We start from the raw sequence: 21,845 nt of genomic DNA on the forward strand, positions 1-21,845 counted from the left end.
ACTGGGGGCTATGACTTCTGCACTAGAAGAGGAGACTAAAGTCTGCGGTGTCAGGACGACATGTACCTATATCATATCTGGCATCTGGTGTTTGGAGTACATGTTGATAGAATCCAAAAGTTATCAGGGCAAAGGCTACTTGGCACTAAGACTGGTGCATGCAGCATTCTACATGTATTGCGTGTGCGAGGAATATTCTATGAATATTAATACAGTATTTCTCTTACATGGAGACAGAAAGGCTAGACCATAGCTGGAACTATTGATGCGATTCAGTAGCTTAGGAATGCAAAGAAGGAGGGCTGGACTGATAACTAGAAGCATAACATACTCTTGGCAGACAGGCAGGCAGAGCCAGGCCGGGCCGGGCACTGTGCGGCAGGAAGTAAGTGAAGGGTCAGGGATGCAGGTGGGGGCTGCATCGCTCCTCAGAGAGGGTTCAGGAGACTGGAGCTTGAATCTGGTGTCCGGGCCCTTTTGAGGCCTAGGAACGGGGACAATTCAATGAATTAACGTGCACACTGTAAAACGTGGCAACATAGGCCTAATACTCGTTGTTTTCACGAGAACTGGATACTGGCATACTATAATTGCGTCTTTAATCGATCATAGGGGGATACAGGCATATCGATCATGCACATATAACATAGGATGGGGAACACGTAGGCACATATAACATGGCAAAATTTACTTTTCCACACGCGAGCAGACATTTTAGAGCCCAGGCATTCCGATTTCCATTTCTGCTAGCTGCAGTCGAATCGGAGTCGCAGAACACTCTATTTAGCCGCAGATTTGACCTGACCGGCGGAGCTGTCTTAGAAGGCGGCCATTCAGCAGTGCGCCCTCTAGTGCCCCCCCCCCCCTTGTACAGTGACAGAGTTGGAAGCACTATCAGAGATGCATCTTTCCCAAAGTCAGCCTGTTTCTGCTTCATAGCTGGCAACACCACACACAGTAAAAAATATGCCTTTTAATACAACTTCAGACAAGACTTGTGGAGTGTGGGCAAGGGTCTCAAACTCAGCACACAGTTAGAATGATGCACGTATTCATGGAATGAGGGCACAGATATCTTGAAAATAATTATCTGCCCGCATAATCCAGGCTGGGTGCAGGGGTCACAGATAGAGGCAAAGATAATACAACCATCTATTACACTACACACAAGTTTTGGCACAATTTGTTTTGTAGTTTAATATAGCATGAACTAGACCTGAAGGAATTAGAGCACTTTACATGAGCACCAGTTACATTACACAAGGACACTTCCTTTTTTGTGTTTTAGGCATGGGAAGATTACGAGATTTGCCCAGGATCGCAGGATATTGAGCCTATGCTGAGACTCGAACCTGGTTCCCAAGTTTTCAGCTCTGGACGTTATCCCATTCAGAGAGATGTGTGCAGCACATAAAATTGACCACTTGTCTGTGAAAAAGGCACCTTATTGAAATAGGGGCACATCTCAAATTTTCCTGGCAAACTGCCATATAAAACTAAAACCTTGCCATAAAACAAGTGACCTAACCAATGTCCCCCACCCCTATAGTCTGCCCCCAACATACCCACCCCGCAGCAAACTCATTTCAATGCAGTGCATTTCAACATGCCCAACTTTCTATTATTCCTTAATCCTATGACGGTCTGTTTGCAGCTGTAAGTAACCAAATGTCCTAAGCCAATCCTTGAACTACCTGCCTACCCTCCCCTTGTTCATAGTTCACCACATGCCAATGCCAACCAAACTTCTGTCAACTCCTGCCAAACTTTCCAGTCCACCGCTAAGCACCTGTTTTAAGCAACAACATCATAATGATAACTCAACGGAGTCCAAATAAATAAGACCATCTAACAGACACCCCAGGAACCATAAGCTAAAGGGACCACCCTCCCTATCGGCCTGGGGGGGCAGACCTCACAGTGGGCGTCTGCTCCCCAAACCCCCTAATGAGGACTGCTTGAAAGTCAGACATATTCATGTAGGAGATGTTTATAAAACTGGTGAGCTACAGTCTGTTTGGGCTTGATTTCTTTCTACTTCGTTGCCTATGCAATCACCTTACAGAATGCATTTACATTATGTACTATTACGAAAATAACTACAGTAAAATGATTATATTAAGAGGAAAGTAAAATAAATGGGGAGCACATCACACATTTAATTCAGTTGCACTAGTAATTCAAATAGGCAAAATCATTTCACACTTACAGTAGTTGTTGCAGAAGATTGTGAATATGTACTTGTTGCAGCCAGGTGATGATGATTGGCAGGCGTGATCAGCAAGCTATAGCTAGGCCTTTAGGGAGTGGTCCGCTACAGTGATCAGGTAAGCAGGCATCGAGGGTGCAATGCGCGGGCCCTGCAGAGAGGCCCCACTTCAAAGTCTCACTGAAAGGGGTGGCTATCACAAGCTCTGATGCCAAACACCTCTAAGGCTCCTCAGGTGACCCATCCCTCCCAGGAGATTGGGGAGAAATCTAAGTACAATTTACTAATCAAGAGGGCCAGTATTTATGGAAGAGCTGGCAAATCATTTCTCCAGAGGTGTTGAGATCTGTGGAGCTACTCCAATCAGACATGGCATTAACACTGCATGATCAACTCATGCCATGATCATGGACAACAGGAGACTCTCCTGGGAAGATTCCACCTGAACCTGGTGAAATGTTTATTGGGTACCAGAATGGAGGCCAAATCTCAGAGATGGAGATCAGGCAGGAAGAGGGATCTGGGGACACTCTAGTGTAAGCACCGCTGCAACTTTGAAGGGTGAAAGGCTGACATTCATACGAAGTAGAGTTCTTTATCACTTTACAGAAAAGAAGGAGGAACAAGCAACCCAAAAACAAACTTGCTTCCTTTGGGTAAAAAATCTACCCATATGCAATCATGAAAAAAGTAATGTAGAAAAACCAGACACCCATTTCAACATATAATGAATCACAGTACTACATATCACTAAATATTCAATATATAGACATTCAATTACTATTATTGAACAAGACGACCAAAGTTGCCAAAACAACTCATATATCAAATATATTCAGCACTCTTAAAAAATTGTAACCAATATATTGTTTCTAAAAATGTAATTAGAAAAGTATTTTATTCATATTAAAGATGAGTTTTTCACAAAATTATTTGCACCAGTAAAGAAATCAAAACTAATATTTAAGCAGTATCATGAGTGGTGTGATCAGTAATATCACCAGATGCCATCAATCATGTCATTTAACATACCATTAGCGATGCCATGTGTGAGGTCACGAGAAGTACATGATGGGGACATGGTTTGTGGTCAGTTTACCTAACCATATCTGGTAAATGTTATAGTTTTTTAGTTTTGTTCAGTAACCATAACTTCACAATAACTGGTATGTTCAGTGTATTTCTGAAGATTTTTAATTGTAAGTTATAATAATTTACATGTGTTCTAACCAGAAATTCACTTTAACTGAAATTCCGAGATTTTTTTTAAATTTCAGTTAGAATATTTACTGAGTTCTAACCATAATTTCAATTTAACTGTCGTTTTCCAGTAAATTTCACAGATTTGTTTAAAATGTAAGTTTTAATATTTTATGAGTTGTAGCCATAATTTCACTCTGTGTTTCTTCAATTTTTATATATTAGATTGAAAATCAATTTTTTGGATTGCTATAGCGTTAGTACTGTTTAAGGGATTCCGCATGAAAATTTGCACAATCCTGGCAAAATAGGCTAATGTTTGGCAAGCAAATTTTGTGCGGCTCCATGCAGGGGAAAAAGGTAAAGTTGAGATAAAAAGATGCCTTTCCTATATTCTCTCTCATGACAAATGTTTCTCTATGCTATAGCGCAAACTTATGAATAGGATTACACCAAACCTGGGAGCGAGAGTGGAACTCAGAGGAGGCCCTTTTCATTGCTTGGTTTTGGGTAAATCATTTCAGTAGAGTTTTAGGTTAGTGTTTGAAAAATGTGTTGGTGGGCATCAAAGAATTAAAATGATTAGCAATCTTGACTGCTGATTTGTTTTCCATTTGACTATATCTTTAAGATAATCTGATGAAAGTGCGCAAAATTTGGAAAAAGGTTTGCATTTTTAACTTATTCTTTGTTTTTTTAATTTGTGGAGATCAGTCAGGGAAAGCACAAGTGAGTGGGGGGGTTGTTAATTTGCTTATAACTGTGGCAGGCTGTCATAAATCCACATTAAGGGGTCGATTAGGATCGCGGACGGACTTGAGTCCGTCCGCGACCCCTGAGGAGGAGGGAACGTCCGCATGGGCTGCGGCGTTCCCTCCGATCTGATTAGGATGTGACCGCCAGGGTGGCGGTCACATCCTCTATCTCTAACATTGCGGCGGGTGCAGCTTCAAGCTGCACCCGCCCCAATGTAAAAAATGCATGCACAGCATTTGCGTGCACAAAGCGGCAGGCACCGCGCGGTGCCTGCTGCATTGTGCACGCAAATGCAGGGGGGTACCATAGGTACCCCCCATGTGCACCCACCACCACCCCTTCACCCAGGGGGCCCGCAACGGGCCCCCGAAGTGAAGGTCCGTATGCTTTTCCATGGCGGCAATGCCGCCGTGGAAAAGCATATTTACACACACATCATAATATGGCGGACGGTGTCTCATAGACACCGCCTGCCATGTTATAGCTTTTCTGCCGCGGTCGGAAGCCGACCGCGGCGGAAAAGCGGCGGACGGAATTCCAGACCCACCAGCCATCCTAATTTGGCGGTGGGTCTTTGGAGTCTCCGCCGCGGTTTTTCCGCATCCTCCAGGCTGGCGGACACTTCCGCCGGCCCGGAGGATGCGGAAAAACCGCCATCCTAATCGGCCCCTAAATTTGGCAGTCATATAGAATGTTTAGTTTCCTATCGTTATGTGAAGATACATGCAGTCCCATAAAAGTGGGATCTATATTAAAGTGGGGGAGGGCAAAAACATTCTCATGTGATAAAATATTAAGCACTGTTAAAAATACGGCATGAGGAGGAGGAGCCAAGATGGCGACCGGAGCGGACGTGTAGTCGCCCGGCTCCGCCGGCCCTTGAATTCCGCACCGAAATCCTGATATCCTTCCTGGTTGAATCCGGCGGCGGAATGCGAATGAGGATGTGCTGAGTGCACCGATCCCATTTTCGACCTTCTAGCGCGCTCGGGTGCTGGGGAAACTTGAGGTGCAGCTCCCGCCCCGGACCCTCGCTTACATGGCCGCTCGTTGTCGGCTCCTGGAGGCTCGGAGATGGTCCGCTCAGCTGTATAGCGCAGATGACTCAGTGGCGGCGCCTTTTCATCTACAGCAATCATCACCGCACTGACGCTGACGTCCATTGCAGACTCCGCTTGTACTGAGACGGCCGGGTTGAGCAGCCCGTGGACGGTGTTTTTGCTCCGAGGGGAAGATGAGCGACACATGGTGCCGGGCGACCTAGCTCAGCGCAAACTTTTGACATTTTTCTCCGTTGCCCGGCCCGGTCCGTGACGGCTTGTGGGAGGTGTGCTGGATTTGCTTTCGGCGCTAGTGGTCTCGAGGTCTCTAGGAGATGCTCGCCTATGCTGCGCCCTCCCCAGATTCACTATCGTGTGCCGGCGCCATGGCTCCCTTTGTTCTGCCGCGGCTGGGGAGGACTCCCTCATTCCTGTCCTTGAACAGCCGTGCCCTGCCAGTGCGGTACACCGACTTGCGAGCACCGGCGCTGGAGCCTGCCTCGAGGGAACTGCTACCTGCACTGTCCCATGGGTCTATCCTGGCCGCCCTCCGTGATCTCCGATCAGAGCTGTTTGATGGCTTCCAAGCGCTGTGTGCTCACCTGGACGCCATGAGATTTACCGGGACTCGCGAACGCAGCGCCTGCCTTCAGCTGAGTGTGTGTCTACCTTTGCCAATCCACGATGCTACACTATTGTCCTGTGCCTGTGCTGATACTAAACTTGCGGATTCCTCACCCGGGGCCGACGACTGGCGGCCCTCTGATCCTGAGACTGTTACATTGTTTCCCCCTTCCTCCGGGCTTGACTTCTTGATGCCTGCACCGCCGAGTTTACTTGGGGACTCAACTGAGCGACTTTTGCCCTACGTGTCGACTTTTATTTGGTGGCCTTCATCCCTCTCCCCGTGGAATTCCTGCCCTTCGGATGCCATTACGGAACTGACTATTGCGGACACAGGACCTTATGCGGATGGCCGGTGGCCATTTTGTGATCCTGTTTCGTCTTCTTCTTTTAGGCAGCCATGTTATCCTGATGAGCGCGGGGGGAGGGGCTCTCCTGTGGTAATCTGTGTTAGGCTACATCCACGATCGGGTCAGGGTTAGGCTACTCTCTCGCTGCTAACTGCTTTTGCTAGCTACAGGGGATGGGGTTAGACCTGGCTAACGTGTTTACTGGGCACATATTGCACGATGTTTCTATACTACTGCATTGTATGATCGCTTGATTCTGTATTGATGCTTGCCTTCTTTCTTTGTTATATCTGGGGCGGTGTCTTATCCGGGTTCGTGTTTGGGTATGCGCTTGAGGTCGGGCCAGGGGGTGGAGTGATCTTCTTTGTGTTAATTGTGCTGAGAGATGGGTGGGGGCCCGGGAGGGATCGCTTTCACGACGCGTGCTGAAACGATTTTTGTGTCTCTCCCTACCTTTTTATGCCTTCTTCTCTTTTGGTGCTCTGATTTTGTTGTCGTGGGTAGAGAGGAGTTTTAATAGCCGGGGAGTTCGGGTGATTTAGGATTTAGACTGTGGCCCTCCTCCAATATTAGGGGATTTTTTTTCCATCTCTTTCTTTCTTCTCTATATTTCGGGTTCATTGGGCGACAGACACGCTGGCGGGGGGGGGTAGGCCGTGGCCTCCGCATTGTTGTAGGGTGGGGGGAGGGGGTTTTCATTTCATATTTTCTTTCTATGGCCTTCTATTTTCTGCGCTTTTCTTTCCCTTTTTCTGTCCTGGGTCCGGTGCGCCGGTTAGTGGGAGTGGGTGGCACTGTGCATGGCGTGTACTTTTCAGTTTACTCTCCTATTGTTTTGTCTTGATCCGCCATGATGTTTTTAGATGCTGGCTTCTACGGTTAATATCATACTATGCTGTTTACCTGCTCCTGATGTGAAGTGATGATACGGACTCAGTACTCCTTGATCTCTATTCTTCACTGTTTATGTTTACATTATAAACATTTAAAATTAACCTTCACTGCTCCGGTTTCCCGAGTGGCACATATCGTTTTTGGAGTTCCTCCTTGATTGTTTCTATTTATTCTGGTGCCGCTGGGACCTTGGATTGTTCGCTATGGTGCTGAAAGTGTTGTGGCCGGCCTGATGGTTGTGGGCCCGTATTTGTTGTTGTTTTGCACAATAAAGGTTTTAAAAAAAAAAAAAAAAAAAAATTAAAAAAAAATACGCCATGAAATTAGCAGACTGTTATTTCCAATGCATCAATTTCAGGCTTCATGCAGATCAGATCATTTGTTGTGCGACCGCCATGAAAAGTGTGGTGGTGAGGAACCGAAGGGAGCTCTAAAGGGCCCCCATTGTGACTTAGCACCTTGGGGTGCATGCAGGGGGGCACATGTTTTGCCCCCTGTCTGCATGCACCCCAGTACCTGCACGCCATGGACTGTCGCAGTTCATACCTAGCAGGTACTGATTTTGATGTCCCCATTGCGGTGCCTAATTCATAGGCACCGCCGTGGGAACACCAAAGCACCGCCCGCCACTCAGGAGAAAACTCAATCTGGAGGGCGGATCAACCGCGGGTTTAATGGTGTGGGAGCAGGGTGGTCCTGCTCCTGCACCACCAAACTGGTAATGAGGCCCTTAGATATTTGCTAAGGTCCTAACTAAACAACTGCAGCAAACCTTGCCCTTTTTGATCCATCCCGACCAATGTGGCTTCATGCCAGCTCGCAGCACCAGACACTGCATTGACAGAGTCAAGGTGGCCCTCTCTCAAGCGCACAGCCTCCATTATCCCTCTGCCCTACTCCAAACAGATTTTGAGAAGACCTTTGACATGGTTGATTGGTTCTTCCTGAATAGTGTCCTAGAATGTGCTGGGATGGGGGCCTACTTTTATAAACGTACCTACCGTGTGTACTCCCAACCATCAGCACAAGTCCAAATAATTAGTTCACTCTCCACCTCTTTCCCCACATGCAGAGGCACCCAACAAGGCTGTCCACTCTTCCCTCTCCTCTTCGCCCGTGCAATCAAACCTCTCGCATGGCTCATACGCTGTGATGCCCAAATTCAGGGCTGTCATGGGAGGGTGGACCAGAGGAGAGAACTGTGCCATTCGCAGATGATGATCTGCATTTTCTGACAAACCCACAGACTTTGGGCCCTCGCTGATTGGCACCACTTGACATGTATGAAGAGTCCTCAGGACTTTTGGTAATTAAAACCAAATCACTACTGGTACCAATAAGGACTCGAATGTCTGCTTCTGACTGTTCAGAATTCCAGTTCATTGCTTAACCTTCCAATACTTGGGTATTCATATTTCCTTGCTCCCAGAGCTAACATGGAGCCTTAATTTGACACCCCCTGTGACCAACATGAAAAAAGACTTTCAGAAATGGGTGCACCTCCCACTCCTCTTTTTGGGGAGGGGTGGCCCCTTTCAAGATTATGACTACCTTGCTCCCTGAACGTGTTCCAAAATGTTCCTTTCCCGATATCAAACCATTGGTTCAAAACCCTCAATTGTATCATACACTCTTTCCTGTGGTTGGGTGTTGCTCCCAGATTGCCTTTGCTATTTCTTGACAGTCACTGTATGAGGGAGGACTGGGAATGACAGATATGGAAGGTTACTATAGGACCTCACAGTTGATCGTTATTAACCCCTTAGCTGCTGGGCCTTTTTTCCCCAGTGTTAAGCCCTTTTTTTGGCTATTTGAGGTAGTTCACTCTTGGGGTTCCATACTTTTGTCCACATAAGGTATCCACGGTAAATTTGCATCCTTTTTTTCTAACATCGTGGAGATTCTAAAGGTATACAGGGTTTGTGGATTGTCCTAGAGGGGACTGAGAAAAGTGCCAAAATACAGCTAAATCTGTTTTTTTGGGTGGGGAGTGCTGCAGAAGAAAGCGTCTGTGTTTTTCCCCCCCAAATGGCATTAAGAAAGGGGTTGCAGTGCTAAAATCACCAGCTTTCAGGAACAGGCAGACTTCAATCAGTAAGCCAAATTCTTCAACACAGTTCTGGCATTTTACTGAAAGGTAGACCCTTTTTCCTATTTTTTGTGCTTTCAACTACTATCCAGTTAGTGGTGGAAACAGGTGTGAAACCCATGGTGGATCATGGAAAGGTATACATTTCTGAAAACTAGACACGATTCTGAATTTAGCAAGAGCTCATTAAGGTCCTTCAAGGTTTTCCTATAAAAAGTAACAGTTGAAATTAAAAAATATTGAATTTAAGTTTTTAAAAAAACAGACATTTGTATCTACGTTTTCATCTGTAACTTCTACTAACTATGGCATATTTTGAAAAGCAATATACAGTTACATCTGCTGGACCCTTGTGGTTGCGTGGATAGATAGGGTTTGTAGGTTCTCTAAGAACTAGAGTTACCCAGAGCCAATAACAGAGCTGCACCTTGCAATGGTTTTTCATTGTATACTGGGTAGACAGCAATTCATTTGGTAAAATATAAAGAGTGAAAAATGGGTATCAAGGATACCTATCAATTTCTGAAATGGACGGAAGATGTGGAGTTTAGAAACAGTGGTTATTTGCACATCTCCGAATTTATGGGTACCAATGCTAGCATGTGAATTAGAGGGCATTTTTCAAAATAAATTCTTACACACTGGCTTACATTTGGAGGGTGGAAATGCAGAGAAAGACAATTGGTAATAATACTTGCTCTACTATTCTGTGTTCCCCTAAGTCTCCCAATAAAAATGGTACCCGCGACAGGAAACGGCCAAAAACTAAATGTGGACACATCACATTGATCAACTGAAAACTGTCCCTTTTTTGCAATGTGCCTACTGTGGATTTTGGGCCCTAGCTCAGCTGGCACTTAGGGCACCTAGCAAACCTGTCATTTTTTTTAAAACTAGACCCCTAGGGCAATCCATGATGGGGTGAATTGTGTGAGTCTCACCAGGTTTGTTTTGTTACCCAGAATCTCTTGCAAACATAACATTTCACTAAAAATCAAATTTTCATCATATTTCTGTGATGGAAAGTAATGGAATCTAAGGGAAGTCACACACTTCCTTCTACCCAGCATCCCCCTATGTTTTCTGATAAAAATTATACCTCACTTGCGAAGGTAGGCCTAGTGTCCACGACAGGAAACGTCCCAAATTGCAAAGTGGACACATCACATTTTTCCACTGAAAACTGATCCTTTTTTGCAATGTGCCCAGCTGTGGATTGTTGACCCTAGCTCAGCCGGCACCTAGGAAAACCTAGCAAACCTGTACATTTTTTAAACTAAACACCTAGGTGCTTCGAGTGTGGGCTGCCTTGCATGGGGATCTCACCTGACTTTTTTAACCCAAAATCCCGTGCAAACCTCAAACTTTGACACATGTTCATCAAATTTTTGTGCCGAAAAGTTTCAGAATCTGTGGGGAGCCACAAACTTCCATCAACCTGGTGTTTCCCCAAGGATCCTGATAAAAATGGTGCCTCACTTGTGTGGGTAGGCCTAGTGTCCGCATCCAGAAACGTCCCAAAACGCAACATGGACGCATTACGTTTTTCCACCGAAAACTGACCCTTTTTTCCAATGTGGGTAGCTCTAGGTTTTGGACCCTAGCTCAACCAGCACCCAGAGAAACCTAGCCAAGGTATACATTTTTGGAAACTCTACACCTAGGGGTACCAAGGGTAGGCTGACTTATGTGGCTCTCACAACGTTTTGTTTTAGCCAGAATCCCATTCAGACCTCAAAGTTTGGCTAAAGAACACATTTTCATCACATTTCTGTGATGGAAAGCTTTGGAATTTGTGAGAACCCAAAAACTTCCTTCCACTTGGCCATTCCCCAAGTATCCTAATACAAATGGTACCTCACTTGTGTGGGTAGACTTAGTGCCCGCGACAGGAAACGGCCCAAAACGCAACATGGATGCAGCACATTTTATCAGCAAAAACTGGTCCTTTATTTTTTGATGTGGGTAGTTCTAGATTTTGGACTCTAGCTCAGCCAGTACGTAGGGATACCTAGCCAACCTTTATACCTCTGAAAACTAGATACCTACATTACTGTGAAGGAAAGTACTAGAATCTGTGGGGAGCCACTCAAGTTTCCCAATAAAAATAGTACCTCACTTGTGTGTGTATGTAGGCCTAGTGCCCACAAGAGGAAATGGGCCTCAACGTAACATGGATGCATCGTATTTTTCCACTGAAAACAACCCCTTTTTTCCAATGTGGGTAGCTCTAGATTTTGGACATTAGCTCAGCTGGCACCTAGGGAAACTAAGCCAATCTGTATATTTTTGAAAACTAAATACCTGGGGGGAGTCCAGAGAGGTGTAGTTTGTGTGGATACCTCAACGGTTTCTTATCCAGAATCCCTTGCAAACCTCAAACTTAGCTAAAAAAATAATATTTTCCTCAAATTTCTCTGTGGGAAAGTTGTGGGATCACTGGGTCGGCACAAATTTCCTACCACCAAAAACGTATTGTGGAGAAATGATGTATCACAAAGCGCCTTGGTTTTTCAAGGGGGCATCTGCATTTTTGGTCCCGGGCTTGGCGACAATCTAGGGAAACCTACCAAATCCAGCCATTTTTTTTAAACAAGAAATCTTGGGGAGTCGAGGTAGATGTCACTTGAGTGGATCCCCCAACATTTTGCTTACCCCAGAATCCCCTACAAACCTCAAATATAGCTAAAATAATTTATTCACATTTCTGAGTGGGATCACCACACTGATACAAACTTCCTACCACCTAGCATCCCCTCAATCTCTGGATAAAAATGATACCTCACTTGTGTGGGTGCCCAAAGTGAGTCAGCCTACAAATATATAAAAATAAAACTTCCCCTTTGGACCCGCTTTGGTTCCCCCTCAATCTTTACATGTTTTTGGTCCTTCCTTGGCACAAGCACTTGGCCCACCCTCACAAGTGAGATATCATTTTTATCGCTATACTGAGGGGAAGGCTGCCCTCTGCTCTGAAGTCTCAGGACCATCAAAGAGCAAAGACTTGGGGGTGTGGCCAAGCGCGATCGGTGATGGCCGTGTAGTCTCGGGGCTCCGTGGTCAGAGAGCCCCGTATCAATCCTGAGCACCCATCCTGTCGCCCGGAGTGCTACCCTCGGGACCAGAAATGTGTCGGAGCCGACGCGGATCAGTTTGGAGCTGTTAGCTGTCCCGACGGAGACGTGGTGGCGGAGGGTCGCTGGCGGCCGAGTATAGGCCTGAAAGCCGGGACCCACAGTGGAAGTCCCAGCCGGAGACTAAGCAACTTCCGGTTTCGCCAGAAGACGGGACCGCGACGGAAGGAGTGCCACCTCCAGCCGCGATCTGGCCCCGCCATTAAGCAGGATTGTTTCACGCTCCACAGGCTCCTGAGGACTCAGTGCAGAGAGGCGCGACGGCGAGGACGCAGCGGTGGCTGCGAACCAGGCGGACGCCGCGATCGATTCTACTGGTTGGTACCGGGGTTGAGAGTGGATCTCCCACCCTCGATGTTGGTTGCTGGTCCTGTGAGGCCTCCTCCCCTTGCCCCTGCTGGGCCTGTTTTGTGTGACCGGCTATAGGACTGGGAGGAGCCTTCCCCATCCCCGGGACGTCCAGCAATCTTGTACTGTGGGAATGAGCTGGCTTTTTGATGCTATCTGCTGTGTTGGTGGAGGCTTCGTTCCCCCCCCTGCTGTCGGCCCCCCCCGGGGCGGATTATTGGTGATGCTGCACTAAATACAAGGCTGGCTTCGGGCGGGCACTGCCGGATGGGGTGTCTTCAACAAAGTGAGGTGCCTGTGGTGTCGAGGTATTGGATTACTACCCCTCCTGGTTACACGGCAAGATGGTGTTTGGCTAATTGACGGTGTTCTGGGGTCCCTGGATGCCGCTGTCGTCTGCGCCCACACAGCTAAATAGTAGTGTTGTCCTCCTTACTGCGGCTGATCCTGTGGTGCCCGTGTCCAGAGTGGCTGGGTGTGGAGTTCCTTCTAGCTGGTTCTAAGCTTGCCCCTGATTGTCTGCCGCATATTGGATTATGGAGATAGTGAAGGGCACCGGAGCTAGGGGGCCAAAGACTGTCCAATCTGACAAGCTCGATCAATACACTGTCACGAAGGATATGTCTAAGGGTAGGTTGTCGGAGGAGTCTGCGAAGGGGGCACCAACTGGGGACGAAACTGAACTCTCTTTCAAAGATGTCATGGACGCTATATCGGGGGTCAGGACCTCGCTTGAATACAAGATGGATTCCATGGCCATAGACATTAACCTGATTCGTGCAGACATGGGGAAGCTGAATGAAAAAGTGAAACACGTTGAGCTTACCACCTCCAGTCTCGTGGAGGATGTCTCCCAATTGCAGAGGGAGGTTGGAGAACGGCGTGATTCACGGGTGACGTTTGATCTCAAGCTTGATGACTACGAAGGCCGCCTCCGCCGCAACAACCTACGTATCCTGGGTGTCCCTGAGAGGTCGGAGGGGCAGACCCCGGACCTATTTGTCGAGGAACTCATCCTCAAGCATCTACAGTCGAAGGGCCTCAGTATGTTTTTTGTTATCGAACGGGCGCATAGGGTCCCGGGCGGCCGTCCCAGGCCGGGCGCTCCCCCGCGGCCCATGTTGGCCAGAATCCTCAATTTCCGAGACAGAGATGTTATTCTTCAGTGCTCGAGAGCCGGTGCTCCCCTCAAATATGAGAACGCTACTATTGCTTTCTTCCCCGACTTCACGCAGAGAGTGCAGAAACAGCGAAAATCCTTTTTGTCGGCGAAGCGTGATCTGCGGGAGAGAGGCATGAAGTACTCTATGTTGTTTCCAGCCCGTCTTCGAGTTGAGGCGGATGGTAGGGTATGGTTTTTCGATCAACCGGAGACAGTGGCGGAGTGGCTGGAGTCTCGGGCCCTCTGGATCGAACCGACAAGGGGAGCAACGGCAATGTTGAGTCTTAGCCTCTCTGATTAGATGTTCTGCTTTGTGCCTTGAGGTGTTGGGGGGGGGGGGTTTGGGGTCTGGGGAGGTGTGGGGGTTGGTGGCCTGGGGTAGGAGGTTTTTGTTGATCTCGAGGGGGGGGAGTGGTAGAATATTCGTATAGTTATATTCACTACAGACTCAATATTATGTTTTTTGGGGCACTGACTGGAGCTCACTGGACTTATCCCCCAAATAACCCTTTTTTTGTTCTTTCTTTTGAATGTTGAGGGCGACAGGCACTCTGCTTTTCAATGGGCAGTTCTAAGCCTAGCGGGCCAGGCAGCGGGGTGGGGGGGTGTTGAGGAGGGAAGTTTATTTCACCGTTTGGGTGGATAGTTTTTTGCATCTGTGTATTGTACTTGTTTAACATGCTGTATACGGAGGATTGTCAACTCTTCTTCACAAATGACGATGGGGGTAGGGAGCTGAAGGTCTTGCATTGGAATGTAAATGGGTTGGGGGACAAAATTAAACGTAGTATGGTACTTCAGTATATTAAACGTTAGGCGCCGGATGTGGTGTTGCTTCAGGAAACGCACTTAGTTGGCAATACATGTAAAGCTATGCACGAATGGGATACAAGCTGGTGGCGCATGCTGGATTTACATCAGGCTCCAGGGGGTGTGCATCCTTACACGAAAAGCACTTCCTTTGGTGATAGATTCCACTATGGAAGATGATTGGGGCAGATATGTTGGCATCACGGGTCGGTGGGAGGGGTTTGTTCTTACCCTCTTGTCTGTCTATGTACCCCCGGGTATGCAGAGCACTTCCTTTGCCGACTTGGGAAAACTTCTGCTTGACTTGTCGGATGGGCTTTTGGTCGTAGGTGATGATTTTAACGCTGTAGTTTCAGGAGTCATTGATAGGCATCCCCCTCGAGACATAGGGCGCCCCATGCAATGGTTACCTGACTTTATTAACGCCATGAGTTTGGTGGATGGTTGGAGGTTGCTCCACCCCGACTAGAATCAATACACATTTCACTCCGATGCTCACAACAGCCTCTCCCGCCTGGATTACTGTTTGGTTCTGGCGGCTCAGGCGTCTTACCTCACCGAGGCTATTCATATCATTCCCCGCTGTGGTTATGGCTTAATATCGCTTCTGGAGCTGTAGGTAGGGTGGCCCCCATTAACCCCTGGTATTTACGTAACCCCAAACTTCGAAAGAACCTTATCATGGCTCTAGAGGATTATTTTGTGGATAATGAAGGGTCGGTGTCCTCCTCTGTTTCCCTTTGGGAGGTCTTTAAGACAGTCATTAGGGGTCAGGCTCTGTCACTGATAGCTGGAACCAAAAAGGAAAGGAATAGGGAGGTTTTGGAGGTGGAAGCTGAGATTGGTCGGCTGGAAGGGGAACTGGAGCAGGAGGTAACACATGCTAAATTACACCTCCTGAGCCTCAAGCAGTATGATTACAAATCATTGGTTACTGATAGAGCCAGGGCCCTTGGTAGGGAGCAGCAGGGTAGGCTTTATGACCTGGGAGATAAGGCGGGGAAGATCATCGCTTGGTTGGATGAAAGGACTGGGTTAATCGTATTGTCCCAGTAATTGTAATGAGGGATGGGACTTCGCTTACTGATCCACAGAGTATAGTCGACAGTTTTGCGGCGCATTTCCAATCGGTGAATACCTCGGTCTCAGATTGACCGATGGAAGACTCTCAATCGCGGCTTCGTGATATACAGCTACCGTGTCTATCCTCCGACGATCGCGATTTTATGGACAGTGCTCTTACAGTTGACGAACTCGCCCTAGCTGTTCGCTCCTTGAACTCGGGCAAGGCGCTGGGACCTAATGGGCTCCCTATCAAACTCTACAAGCTTAGACCCGACAAGCTGGCTCCCTACCTTAAAGGTATGTTTATTGAAGCCAGGGAGAAGGGGATTCTGCCCAGGGATCAGAGAGTTGCCTCAGTGGTGGTGATTCATAAGGAGGGTAAACCCAAGGCAGCATGTACCTCTTATAGGCCCATCTCTTTATTGAACGCTGAACCTAAAATTCTAGCCAAGCTTCTCTCTAATAGGTTGGTGAAAGTGGTCAGTAAGCTGATCCATCCAGATCAGTCGGGCTTTATCCCCCACAGGAACACAGCCTTAAATTTGCGTCGGTTAGATGGTGTGATAGCCAGGGCCCACACTTTGCAGGAACCAGCTGCAATTGTATCGCTTGATGCAACTATGGCCTTCGACACCATAGAATGGTCCTATTTGTGGGCGGTCATGTCTAAATTTGGATTTGGCCCAGAATTTATCAGCTGGGTGCGCCTGCTGTATACGGAGACGCTTGCCCAGATAATTGTTAATAATCGGGTCTCGGCGTCCTTTCGTCTCGGTTTTGGAACTCGGCAGGGCTGCCCTCTCTCTCCCCTCCTATTCGCGCTGGCTCTAGAGCCTCTAGAGGCTTGGTTGTGCTGGGAACCCTCTATCCGGGGCATTCAGTGGTCCCCCGACTGGGAGGACCGAGTCTCCCTCTATGCTGATGATATGTTGTTTTATTTGTCCTCTCTCCGAAAGTCCCTCATTGTTGTCTTGATGAACTGGCCTCGTTTGACAAGAACTCAGGACTCTCTATCAATTGGAGTAAATCCCTGTTGTTTGTTCTGAAGGGTGACCCTCCGGTTCCTCCGCGAAATTGTCCCATTCAAATTAACATGGAGGTATTCAAATATTTGGGTATCTTCATTTCTTTGGATCCGGACGTCAGATATGCCCAACATCTCCTTCCCCCCTTGCGGAGGCCTAGAAGTAATATCGTTCACCGGAAGAAACTCCCGCTCTCTTTGTTGGGGCGAGCGGCCCTTTTTAAAATGATGGCTCTGCCTCGTTTCTTCTATGCGCTTCAGAACACTCTAGATGTAGTGCCAGCCAGCTACTTCCGTGAGGTTGAAGGGTTGCAGCATAGTCTTTTGTGGGAGGGCAGAACCCGTATCGCTTTAGCCAAACTGACGCTTCCCTGGTATGATGGTGGCGTTGCCCTCCCGGACATCAATCGGTACTATTGGGCCTCTCAGCTGTCTTCGATCAATCATGGAATGTTTGGTCCTATTTCTGATCCTGGCTATGCAATGGATAAATGGCTCTTCCTCGGAGGTAGCTACAATAGGGCGCTGTATTCTAGGCCGACTAAGTTGTGTTTGACAGGGCCCACTAAGCATTCTGTCTGAATCTGGTATGACGCCACAAACTCACTGGGATGGAGGGACAAACTGACGATAGCTACCCCACTTTTTGATTCCGAGCGATTGGATAAGCTCTGGAATACTAAAGGTTTTGATAAGTGGGACTTGATAGGGATTTCCAACATCAAGGACATCTGGGGCAAGGGGAGGATTAAATCTTTCGAGGAACTACAGGCTGAATTCGAGCTATCTAGCTCTGAGTATTTTCGCTATGCACAAATTCGTCATTCTTTACAGGCTGCTCTGCCTGTGGAGGCGAATCTTCCGGAGGCCTTGCCTCTCGAGGAAAGAATATTGGATGGTCACCTCCCTGAAAAAACTATTTCCCTGATTTATAAGAAGTTAATTAATCATAGGGCTGATCTGCTTCGGGAGTTGAGGGATAAGTGGGTACGAGATGGAATAGAATTTGATGATGAGGACTGGCAGCTTGCTGTGTCCTTCCCTAAGGTAGTCGACATTCCGGCACGATTGCGGCTCGTCCAGCTCAAAATATTACATATGATTTACGCCACTGGGCCCCGCCTAGTGCATATGGGTCTGTCTGACACCGGATTGTGTAAACGGAAGTGTGGTTTAGTTGGGACGTTCCTCCACATAATTTGGGAGTGTCAATATATTGCTGAGTACTGGCGTGGGATACATAATACTATACATGATGTCTTGGGGATCTCCTTGCCATTAGAGGCAAGGAGATGCCTCCTTAATATATGGGAACCTACAGACCTCAACTCTGCACAGACACAATGGGCTACATTGAGTTTTATGATAGCGAAAAGGAACATTGCCCAGCAGTGGGGCTCGAACAGCCTCCCACCCTTGAGATCTGGAAGAATAACTTAGACTGGTGTATGTTCCGAGAGAAAACTGTTTTTATGTCAAGGGGTCGCCCCCGTAAGTGGGCATTGATATGGGGACCATGGAATGAGTAACGGGAGAGATTTGTGTGCCACCTAGAACAGCAGTGTTTGATGTACCCCCATCTCCGTAATGTTTATAACATGCTTGTACCTTTGTTTCCTATTCCCCGGAAGGTGTATTATTTACTATGACAATATTCCTCAGTATTGTGCCTCTTTAACCAATGCTTTTTCAATAAAAAGAATGGAAAAAAAAAATCAAAGACTCCCTACAACTCTGAAACAGCACCTTGCCTCTGCCATCTGTGAGTCCTGCCTTGCCAATGGTGCCAATCCTGTCCAGGGCTCTTGAGTGTGAGCCTCTGCTGTGTAGAGCCATCAAAAGGTATGCTGGGACAACTTTGTGCCGATCGAAACTGACACATTGCCATTCATCGCTGGAGCCGATCGCTGACATCGCTTTGACAGACATCGTGTTTCGTCGACAACCGACAATAGGGCTCGACGATCATGCAGCGTCTTCATCATATAGGGGTTCATTATCAAAGCCTTCCTTGTCTGCACAGTTCAGAACAGAAGCATCAAGTCGTCAACGCTTCCTCCTTCAAAAGTATGTTTTCAGAAGGACCTGCGTGAGTCCTGTAGCCTACCTGCCCTCAATCGTGGTTGGCCTGAACTTTGGATTTACCCCAGTCCAGTGCGACCTCAAGTAACCCTTAAGTGTAATTTGCTTCTAAGCACTACATTTTGATTTAATCTTTATAAATTCATAAATCAGGTTCTACTCTTTGGATTTTTGTCGTTTTGGTCTTGTTCTACTCATAAGATTATTGTCTATTTTTATAACCCTGTGCGAAGTATTTTTGTGATGTTTTCATTGTATTACTGTGTGAGTGTGTTGCACAAATACTTTACACTCTGCCGTTTTAGATAAGCCTGACTGCTCTGTGCCAAGCTACCAGAGGGTGAGCACAGATTAACTTTTAGTGTGTATTTAGCTTAACCTGACTAGAGGGGTGGTTACTGCTTGGACAGGGTGTATACCTCTTCCAACCAGAAACCCCAGTTCTAATAGTTCTCTTTCCCACACCATTTGTAGACTTGCCCTATGGATGTACACTTACCTTCATGGGAAAATGAAAATCCACATCAGAAGAAAAGCTTTGTTTTCTTTTATGACTTTGACGTACGTGTATCTTGTTTATGCTTGTGCTTGATTTTCATGGTCAATGCAAATTCATTGTGTGCTGTTCCTGCTTCCATTTCAGCAGCTTGTCGGTCTGCTAGTTCTTCTGCTCTCAGCCATCAGTATTATCTTTAGACTGGGTGTTTCTCTCAGCATGGGTCTTCTGAACGAATCTGAAAGTCAACCATCAATGACTCTTAGGCGCATAGCTTCTTAGTCGGTAAAGTCACAGAACTTGCAATGTTTAATTAGTGCATCAAGTCTTTCAACAAACTCGTCAGTTGTTTCACCAATCTGTTTTCATGCTTGGTTGAAGATATAACTTTCATAGTCGACATTCGGTATTGGATTGAACTTGTCTTCAAACATTTCTTCCTCAATCTCCACAGTTGGTCCCAGTAACCCCTGCTTTTCCCGTGGCTCACTAAACATGGTTCTGGCGTAATCTTTACTAAAAAAAAGCCATGCCTTTGCACTAAAAACGCATGGCTCCCTGTGGCAAGCGTAGCATTGGACAGAAGTTTTTTTCTCCAAACCTTTACAACTTTTCATGTGTGCTGCACTGCTCGGCACAATTTAAACTTCAAAACATTTTAAAGTATGACTAAGCATGGTATTTTGTAGTGGAAGGGTATCCCTCTAGTACAAAACTTATGCTAGACATCACACAGGCCCCCTTGCACTATGGTGCGAGAGTGTGTGCATGTGGCAAGGCAGAATAACGCGAACCACACAGTGGGAGAAAGATACAGCACCATATCTTAAGATATGGGACTGTTCTGCTCTCTCCCATTCATGCCGCACAACAAAGTTTGCGCTGCATTGCATGACAAATGAGCAAATTTGGCACTTCGCATATCAAGAGTACTCCTGATACTTTTTAATTCGTGCAGATCCATCAAGAGAGGCGTAATTTAAAGGGGGGGGGGGCAAAAAGTGTACATTTTCTAATATATTTGGCAGGTTTCAAAAAACAAACAAGACCCAATGGTTTTCAAATGCCTGTTATGTGTTGGCAACTATTTAAAACCTGTGCCCCAAGCAGTATATACACAGAATGATAACCCTCCCTTCAAAAATAGTTTTACTAATGATCTCTGTAACAGAATAAGGCCCAAGGCTTCCGGCAAACCTAGTAAATGGTGACAATAAAGCAACTATGTGAGACGGATGGTTTTGTGTGAAGGCGTCTTGTAAGCAGCATGGGTAACTCCTTGAGGACACAGGCCGCCCCGGCTGCTCTGGATTGTTCTGGGGCAGATCTGGTTGCATGGAGGGGTGGGAGTGATTGTTCTGGGGCAGCTGAGGGCATGGAGAGTAATGTGGTGGTGGCTGTGACACACAGACCGCCTGTGGCAGTGCTGAGGGCACGGTGGGTGCGGTGTATGGCCCTGATGTGGGTTACATAGATTGCATTTCTCCATTGTAGGTCGGTCAGAAGGCTCGACGTTGGACTAAGTGCCTTACTGTTTCTCCTCATGAACGGAAAGAAAGGGCGCACTAGTCAAACGCTGACTTGTTTAGTCAACAAATGTGTAAATAAATAAGAAGGGTCGTGTTTGTTGGACCTTTCAAGGGGTTGGATCGTCGTTTCCTCTTGCCTATTGTTGACCTAGTGTTTAAAAAGTAACTTCCGTGATGTACATTTACCCAGTGGCGTACGTAGCAAGGTCATGTAGTGCCTGGCTTGACAAAATGGCAAAAATATGCGGTTAAACACACAGGGCCCCATTGACAGAACTAACTTAAGACAAAATCCTAAACTTACTACCATTTTGGTATTCACAGAAGGCACTTACTCATTTTGGTATTCACAGAAGTTAGGAGTTCTAACTTTAGGACTCCTAAATGCCTTCTGTGAATATCGAAAGTCTTAAAGTTAGGATTTTTCTCAGTTTAGGAGTCCTAAAGTTAGGAGTCCTAACTTTACTACTCCTAAACTGAGAAGTATCCTAACTTTAAGACTTTCGGTATTCACAAAAAGCATTTAGGAGTCCTAAAGTTAGGAGTCCTAACTTCTGTGAATACCGAAATGGGTAAGAGCGTTTTGTGAATACCAAAATGAGTAAGTGCCTTCTGTGAATACCAAAATGGTAGTAAGTTTAGGATTTTGTCTTAAGTTAGTTCTGTGAATCGGGCCCATATTTCCCTCAGTGATGACACTTGTCACCCCCGGCTTGACAAAATGGCAAAAATATGTGTTTAAAACACATATTTTTGGCATTTTGTCACCCCCTCCGCACCCCCCCCCTTCCTACGCCACTGCTTTTTCCCACATTGCCTACGTACACTGCGGTTTGCCACTGCGTGAAGGATTGCAAGCGTGTGTGTTGTGCATATCACATTTTTTTCTTTTTGTTGTATCGAAAACAGTGTTTGCATTTTAAAACTTGCATACATACCAACAGTTTAGAAGAGGAAAGTGGGAGATATTTAAAAAGTAATCGGGCGGATGTATTTCGCCCATTGGCTTCTATTGAAGGAGAGGCAATTTCAG

General features: G+C 46.7%; 1 protein-coding gene across 1 annotated transcript in view; it reads right to left on the reverse strand.

Annotated features, from left to right (window-relative positions):
- Nucleotides 1-21,845, reverse strand: part of LOC144753177 (mucin-5B-like) — a 404,695-nt gene that overhangs the window by 258,041 nt on the left and 124,809 nt on the right. Inside the window, exon 2 of the mRNA XM_078640943.1 lies at nucleotides 19,353-19,521. The gene's annotated coding sequence lies outside the window, so the exon portion shown is untranslated. The remainder of the gene's footprint in view (nucleotides 1-19,352; nucleotides 19,522-21,845) is intronic.

The sequence above is a fragment of the Lissotriton helveticus genome, chromosome 5_1 (assembly GCF_964261635.1).
Source record: "Lissotriton helveticus chromosome 5_1, aLisHel1.1, whole genome shotgun sequence".
NCBI lineage: Eukaryota > Metazoa > Chordata > Amphibia > Caudata > Salamandridae > Lissotriton > Lissotriton helveticus.